The sequence below is a fragment of the Anopheles gambiae genome, chromosome 3 (assembly GCF_943734735.2).
Source record: "Anopheles gambiae chromosome 3, idAnoGambNW_F1_1, whole genome shotgun sequence".
In the NCBI taxonomy this organism is placed as follows: Eukaryota; Metazoa; Arthropoda; class Insecta; order Diptera; family Culicidae; genus Anopheles; species Anopheles gambiae.
In genome coordinates this window covers 54,126,484-54,135,764 of record NC_064602.1, presented here as the reverse complement: position 1 = coordinate 54,135,764, position 9,281 = coordinate 54,126,484, and positions in this window count along the sequence as shown.

The following is a 9,281-nucleotide window of genomic DNA, read 5'->3' as shown; positions in this document are numbered from 1 at the left end:
ATTATTCGCGTCATCTACATTCGGTGTCTCATTTTCGTTGCTCTGAACTGCGGCTGCTGTTGGTTGTCGTCTAACTACGTCGGGACAGTTACGGATGACGTGAGATGTACTGCCGCATCGGAAGCAGGAACCCAAGGCTCGACGAGGTTTAGTACATTGTGATGAATGGTGTCCAAAATCTGAGCAGTTGTAACAGCGAGGTGTTTCTGTTGGCTCCTGTCTCGGGGCCACTAATCTCGGAACATTTGAGTAGTGGACAGAAGGAATGCGGCGTTCTATATTTTTGCGCATCAATAAATGTGTTTCACAGCGCTTAATGTTGTCGATCAGATCGTATATGTTGCTGTAGTCCTTTGTGACGAGACTATCGTAGAGAGGATCACGGGATAGTCCTCTAATGGCGTAAGTGATAATAGCATCGTCACTCACATTGCCTGACTTCCCCAACGCGTTAACCCGATACACGTAACTTGTATATGATTCGGCGGACTTTTTGTAAGCTGCGGCTAGTTGGCTGTGAATCACAGCGTCATTGCAGCGATCGGGAAACGCCTTTTTAATTTCAACAGCAAATTCGTCGAAAGTTTTAATCGTATGACGAAATCCATTATACCACTCATTGGCCGCGCCGGTTAAGCGGCTACCTGCATACAAAAGCGTCGTTCGATCTTGCCACTCGTACAGTTCGCTATTATAGCGGATTGTGTCAATCCATCGGTTGATACCGAGACCATCCGAAAATTCTGGTATCAGATGTTTAAGCTCGTCAGGGTGTACCAATCTGCCGCTTTCCACTTTCACTTGTCGCTGTTCCATTTCCTTGATTTTCTCGCGTAGTGCAAATAGTTCCCATCGATGAGAATCGTTTTCAGCCAAGCTGCCATCTTTTGGAGGAACGATTTTCTCTTTCACCGAAATGGCGGCTGGTTCCTCGTGTTTTCTATTGTTCGTCACTACGGCGTCATCAATACGTGGGTTCTGGGAACTGGAGCTGTTTGACGATCGTTCCTCAATTTTCATCCCCGGTTCACATTGTTGGTACAAGTTGCGAAGATGTTGAATAGTTGCCGAGGGGGGCACTTCGATACCAGCAGCTTCCAAGGCACATAATAACTCATCTTTTGTAGGCATTTTGTTGCGTAAAATGACTTCCTATCCCACTTCTGAGTTGTAAAGTTGCGGAATTTTTCGGAACGGAAAAGACGAAGAATCGGAAGGTGTGCGCTGTTCTGATTCTCGAGCACGAATGCCGTTTTATTCTGACGTTTACGCCTACGATGCTTAAATGTTAACGTATACCGCGACCAAGGTGTTTATGTTTTTTGAGGTGTATTCACATACAAATTTCGGTTTCTACAATGTATAATTTATTTTACTGTAGCAAACAGGATTTTGCTCGTTGTTTTCAGGATATATTACAGATTGTACAAAAATCTTAACAGCTGAAAAATTATCGAGACAAACGTACAATCGTTCAGTACTATTATGAGCTTTTACGGACAAGTAATGCCAGATCGGTCTGGTGGTACAGTCGTCAACTCGTACGACCTAATAACACGCCCGTCATGGGTTCAAGTCCCGAATAGACCGTGCCCCCATAAGTAGGACTGACTATCCTGCTATGGTAACAATACAGGGTTTTCGAGGATTACATAGACATGTTCAGCGAGTTGTAGATTTGTTCAGGCATATAGACTCTTTAAGTGAGATATAGATTTGTTCGGAAGTAGGCGTGTTCGGTTATACTGTAGAGCTGTCACTTTCGTACCCCTTGGACTGCAGCTTGGATCACAGACTGCATATTGCGGCGGGCCGGACTTTGCCGACCGCTACTGACAGCTTCATTGGTTCAATTTTTACGCGAACATCATTCAAATTGACATTTCCTTTACGTCGATCATTCCAAATCTGACCCAAACCATTCAACAGCTTGGCCTTCCACCATCACTTCGTTCAGTCCACAATTTGGACTGGGCCCCAAAAGTTAGCCGGGGCACGAGTTCTTAGTTTTTGCGTGATAACACAGACACAGGCCAAATAAAAGAGCGCACACATCGACATCGGAATCGATTCTTGAATGAAACCTCAACAGATAAAAAGAGCGTGCTTGGTGTCAATCAATTTTTCTTGCTAATTTCTACGGCTAAGAAACCGTTGTGTTGAGATCGGTTTCGGAGAATTTTAATGTCGTATGTGCATGTAGTTTGCTTGAGGCAGCTGTTTTTTTCGCTTTACCGGATTTTCGCTTTACCCAACACGTGCGTAGCGTTCAATGCCTTTGATTTTCTCTGGAAATGTCCGCGTAGTTTCGGTGCTCGTGCACAAGCCATCCGAGTTTTGAGCTGTGGGCATGTCTCGCAGCGTTCTGCGCTTCCGACTAAGGTAAAAACATTTCACATTAGGCATGTGTAAAATGAATGAGAATCGCACCGTTCGAACAGTTCGGTAAAGTGCACGAACGAACGAGGTTCTTAACAGAAAGAACGACCAGGACTTTTGGAAGAAACTGACTACACCGAACGCGTTCGAACGTTCCGTTCAGTGTTCGACGGCAAATATAAATGTGGTAATGAAACGTGCAAACTCATATTGCTTTCTCGCTCTTTCTCGCACCGTAAGAACGGGTCGTCAGAGATCAAAATGTACCCTGTTGGTGTTGAAATCGTACCCATACAACTCAATTCCTCGAACGCCGTCGAATTTGTCCAGCAGTGTTCGATACGTGTTCTGTTGGTGTGGAAATCGTATCTATACGACTGAATTCATCGAACGCGTTCGAACTGGTGTTCGATCTGTGTTCTGTTGGTGTGTAAATCGTACCTACACAACTGAATTCATCGAACGCTTTCGATCTGATCCGTTAGTGTTCGATCTGTGTTCTGTTGGTATGTAAATCGTACCTACACAACTGAATTCATCGAACGCGTTCGAACTGGTGTTCGATCTGTGTTCTGTTGGTGTATAAATTGTACCTGCACAACTGAATACATCGAATACATCGAATACATCGAGTTCGCGTTCGAACTGGCTCATTTGTGTTCGATCTGTGTTCTGTTGGTATGGAAATTATACCTATACAATTCAATAGATCGAGCCCGTTCAAACGGATTAGTCATTGTTCGCGAATGAACTGAACTGACTTCAACCGCAGAATGAGTACTTCTTTGGCTACAGTATGCGTCTATGGTGGGTAAATGAAAAAGATAACGAGCGTTTTTTGTGAATAAAAACCCCATGAAACAAAGAACGAAAGAATCGTCGTTCGCGTTCGGTTCTTTTTGGTGAGCGAACTAGTTCGTTCGCGTTCGGTGAAAAGAATCGTTTTGCCCATGCCTATTTCACATGTTAAAACGGCAAATGTGTTCTGCTTTTGAAATTACAATGCTTCTGATTAATATATTAAATATGCTTCAGTAGAATCCGAAAATTGTATGTGAATACACCTCAGAAACATTAACACCTTGTTCGTGGTCATATGTTAATATTTAAGTATCGTAGGCGTAAACGTCAAAAATAAAACGGCATTCGTGCTCGAGAATCAGAGCAGCGCACATCTTTCGATTCGTCGTCTTTTCCGTTCCGAAAATGCCGCAACTTTACACTTCTCCTAGTTCTGATAGTAATAGTAAATTTGATAGTAAACATACCCCTCGGGGGGAAAATGTGTATACTGGGTTGACGACACCAAATGGAAGGGGCCCCTCAATCGACGGGAACACCCCCACGGGGCCCCCAAATGGCCGAGACAATGGAGATTGTTATTCGTATTATGACTATGTATGCCTGTATTTAGATGCAGCTGTAACGGTTTTTGGTTTTGTTGTATTCGAAAAAAAAAACAGAATGAGATGTATGAGATTGTATGTGTCGTCTCTGTATTCAGCCATCTTCTCCAAGATCTGCCGCATGGTCAAGATCTGATTTTCCGTTTCGGAAACCTCTTTAATAGTTTCCGACTATCTCTTCGACGTGCGGGACAAGGCGATCCTGAAGGATCAGGGAAAATATTTTACCATTTTTCGCGTGAAAACAGCTGTCTGTTTTCGGCACACATCTGCAAAACAAGTATAGGGGCCCCCAGACAAGCACAGGCACGTTTCATCCAAGCTAAATTGAAGAGCGCACATATCGATAACGATGGAATCGTTTCTTGAATGAAGCCTCTACCCACTGGAGCACCGTTGCTTGCTTGGTGTTAGCCAATTTTCCTGCTAATTTATCCGGCTACGAGCCGGTGTATTGATATTGTGTTTCGGGGCCTTTAAATTTTTGTCTGGGTGTGTTGCATGCTTGTGGTTTTTTAACGGGTATTCGGTGGTGGTGAAGCGCAGCGTTCTGTGCATTCGATTTAAGCAGCAAGTGTGGTTTTGGGTGTCTCGTGCAGCAGCATCCACACCAGCAAAAAATGACGGTTTCTCGCTCTTTCCAATGCCAACAATGAACAATTTCACCAACGATCATGAAATGGTATTGATCTGAGCTGTGCGCGCGTGTCGCTGCGTTCTTCGCTTGCTACTTTGATGCAAGTATTAGCAGATTTCTTAGAACATTTAATGTGCTGCTTTGAGTAGTATGGGGCCCCGGTTTTCTGTAGCTCGGAGCCCCCGACAAAATACAGTGAGTGAAGCGATGGGAAAAATTAATTCATTAAAAATAAATCTTAAATAAGAAGTCCACCCACCATTTAACACGCCACTGCCACCACCCGATTACTCTCTGCTGAATCGCACCCAGCACCATGAACGCAGTACCGAGCTCGCGCGTCTCTCCACCGCTCTGGTAGATCGTACAGTTGCTACGGTACTGGCGCACCGTCACACCTTTCCTGCATACCTCCTGAAGTGCTACTATTTCGAAACCTCGGGCCCAGACCTCATCGAACGCAATTCGAATCTTCACATCCGATGAGAGGGTTTTGCAATTCCATGTCCCGAGCTTCCAATCATAAGTCCTTTTTCGGTGCGTGGGTCTGAATCGGTTGGTGCTTTTTCATGTTGACTGTTCGTTCCGTTTATGGTTTTACGAGGGTGGCTTGCAAGACCTCTCCCCTAACCTCCAGTCTCGTCAAAGGGCCTACGCTCACTGGCTTTTTGAGTCCTGCAGCGAGCCAAGACGGAAGAAGCCAGCGCAGCCCTTCGGACAGAAACATACACTGGGGGGAAGCCGCTCCTGACATGGAGAACAGACGCTCCCAGGTAGAGTCATGAAGATAAATCATCTACCCCGCTCTTAATTTACCCATGCAACCCATCCGCCCAAAGACTTGGGTTTTGGGTAGAAACATCTTACCGTTTCGTACGAAGGGGATGTATTGAGTAGGAGTAGGAGGTAGAGAGCCTATGTGAACCTTGTAGAGCAGCGGTCGGCAATCTTTTGAGGCAAAGATTGCGGGCCTGGAGAATGTGGTTTTTCTATTATTGTGATTTAATTATTACATTATATAATTTTAGAAAAAACAATAATTGGTTAATGATATCAAGCAATGCGATTGGAATTATTGCTGTTTTACCTATAATTGTGTCATCCAAGTATGGTTTAAAAATGATATTTTTTTTATTTCTCTCTCTCTCTCTCTCTCTCTCTCTCTCTCTCTCTCTCTCTCTCTCTCTCTCTCTCTCTCTCTCTCTCTCTCTCTCTCTCTCTCTCTCTCTCTCTCTCTCTCTCTCTCTCTCTCTGTTGTTGACCTGCTCATCATAGAGCACGTTGATGTGACATAGCTCAGTCAACAATAATTCTCCAGGATGCTCGGCATGCAGACACCCGATCTCCGTCAGGTCTCGCTTCACCTGGTCCAGCCATCGAGTTCGCTGTGCTCCCCTGCGCCTTATGCCAAACTGGGGATCGCTGTCGAACACCTTCTTGGTGGGGCATGAGTAGGGCATCCTCATGACATGCCCCAGCCATCGTATCCTGCCAGCTTTCGCCACCGTCAGGATGCTCGGTTCGCCGTACAGCTCAGCAAGCTCGAGGTTCATCCTTCTCCTCCACGACCCATGCTCGAACACACCGCCAAAGATGGTCCGGAGGATGCGTCACTTAAACATGCCCAGAGCGTTTGCATCCTCTGCTCGGATGGTCCAGGATTCGTGTCCGTAGAGGACTACCGGGCGAATCAATGTGCGATATATCTCACATTTCGTGCGGGCTCGAAGTCCACTGGATCAAAATCAGCAGTCGATGAAGCCCACAATTTGCACGATTCCCCTTAACAATGCTTCTCCGGATTTCACTGCTGATGTCGTTTTTCGAAGTAACGACCGTGCCGAGATAGCAAAACTCCTTTACCACCTCGAGACTGTCGCCGTCAACTAATACACTGCTTCCCAGAAGAACTGAGTCACCGGCAAGCAGGTACTTCGTCTTCATTCAGGCATTGATTCTTGGTGCATTGACAACGTTAATTGCACTTTGAGTAGTAGTATCCCATTAGTTAGCAGACAAATTTTGACACCTCTCTCAGTCGAACTCTAACAATAATGGCCAAAAAAGTGAATCAAAAGCGTGCGCGATCAAAGAATGGCACCCCGTAGCGTCCAAAATTGACTCCATGCGCAAGTTTGTGGACGTCGTATATAACCGTTTTGGCATTTTGGTCGCTAACATCTTGGCACTATTAGGCAACAATCAAAGCATCGAAAGAAAACCCAGGTTCATTTTTGAGGTTTCAAAAGAAGCTAAAATGAAGACAGAGGCCAAGTGGCTACATTACTGCGTTAGCTGAACCGGGATATCGATGCAACCCACCAAACAGTTAAATAATACCTGGGAAACATGAAGAAACAGATCAGGAATTAGAAATCGAATCCACTGGCTTCGTAGTGGCAAACAATTACGCAAAAACTCAATGCAATCATTTCAGGTGAATTTCGACAGAATTTCGATATAACACCCTAGTCTGCAAACTGGTCCAACATCTGTCACCTGTGTCCCATCGATTTTTTTACGCCAACGTGATGTTAAAAGTCTACTCTAACAATTTTGTAGCGAAAACTTAGGAGGAATTGATGAAAATCGAAGGTAGAACTTAAATCATGCATGTCTTCGTCCACCATGGTGAAAATTCCTAATAACTGACGACAGGCAATTCGCAAAGTCTTGAACATATTTGTGCAAGTAATCTGAAATAATTCTCTTTGAACAGATGTAAATGTAAAGAAATTATCTTTCCAAGTTTTGCACTACAGTCAGTCGAAAATGGCATATTTTTTCATGCAAAAGTTACGGGGATATTGACCTCGAGTTTGAACCATTGTACTTGTACAAGAGCGTAAAGTGCATGGCAAGAGAGCGGTGAGAGAGGCTTTTTTGCTCACGATGTTTACTCGACATTCGCTCTCTTTCGTTTCTCTCGTGATCTTCACTTTCGCTATACAGTGGCGAACAAAGTAGTAAGACAGCTAGTCCAGAATTATGAGCGCAATATCCAACTATTTGAACCCACTATAGCATATTTTTTCTGTTTTTTTTCTATTGTTGCATTTCAAGTCATATTTATACTCTTACTGTAAATAGCTATCTTTCATAAAGTGAATGGTACATTCTTGGTGAAATATAAAAAGTCTTATGTCAAGATAAAATTGAAACGCAGTCTCGTTTTTTTTGTGCATCACTGTACTGCAACGTCCAAATTCCGCGAATTCAAAACAAATTGTTCATGTTTGGCCTAGCATGGGTATCTTCTGTACGAAAGAATTGTTTGTGCAATTTTAGCAATGCTTGTTTATCAAGTCAGTGTCTCAGTTGAGTTATAGCTGCTATAACTGTTTGTTGAGTGTCGCTAAAAAAAATAGGTTATTCGCAATACGCCTGATACACGTACAAATACGCATGGACACGAATACGGAAATACACCCAGCTTTATCTTCAAATATGGAAACGGATTCTAATACAGACATGGATACAGAAGTATCTTATAATAGCGATGAACTAGAGGAAATATTGAAAGAAATAGCGGAAGAAGAAGATATGGAGGAGGAGGATGTAGAACTAGCACCATCATTGGACGCAATACAATGGTCTGAATTTTCGGGCCGACAAAAATCGTTTGAATTTACTGGTAAAGAAGGCATACAGATTGAGCATTCGGGCAAAATTACTGCTGAAGAATGGATGGGGTTTCATCAATTGCCGATGAAGAAATGTTGGTCTACAAATGAAATGTATAATTTTTCATTTTTGAGGAACATCATGTGTCGAATCCGTTTTGAATTATTACTTTCAAATTTTCATCTTGCTGACAACTCAACAGATTCACAAAATCTTCTTCTTCTTCTTTTTGGCACAACAACCGCTGGCGGTCAAGGCCTGCCTGTACCCACTAGTGAAGTGGGCTTGGCTTTCAGTGGCTTAATTGTTACCACAGCAGGATAGTCAATCCTACGTATGGGGGCACGGTCTATTCGGGGCTTGAACCCATGACGGGCATGTTGTTAAGTCGTTCGAGTTGACGACTGTACCACCAGACCGGCCCGATTCACAAAATAGTTTGTGCAAAATAGCTCCACTTATTGAAATGCTGTTGCAAAATTATCAAACTATATATACACCAGGAAAAGACATACGGGGCGACTATGGGCTTCGAACGACGAGATCCGTTCGTCGCGGCTGTCAGAAGGCGCTCACTTGGCGCTCAGTTTTAAAATAACGTACCATTGAGAGACCGTAAGAAGCGCGCGAAAGAATGAGTTCTAACTGCCGGGGTCGAACGTTCCCGTTTGTATGGGGAGAAATCCGCGAGGTTTTGCGCTGCGGATTTGGAACGAATGTTGTTTTCAATGTAACGTTTTGCTTCAAATTTTGCTTTAAATGATTGAAGTGAATTGAACTTAGAGGTATGTAACATTTTGAAAATGTTTTGTGATCTATTTCCAATAAAAAAAGTTTTGAATCATAAATCAGTTTTGATTTATGATATATATATATTTTTATGTTATTTATTTATATTTATTTATTTATTTATTTATTTATTTATTTTTATTTATAGAAAAATATCGAAAAACATTTGCACCATGTAAATAACGTTTATAACTCTTTAAAATAAAATCAATCAGTATTTTTATACTTTTTTATAAAGTAAATCCAATCCTGTCGTCCCTCCTAAATATGAAATAACTTAAATTCAAATTTATAGAAAGTGAGTAAAGCTACCTTCTAATTCATAACAAATCATCCAATTATGATGTAACGAATGAAATCCAATACCAACGGCCAAAAAAATCAAAATTCAAAACTTAACCATCCTTGAATCGTAAATATAAACGGCTTTAAATGCTTGACAGTTG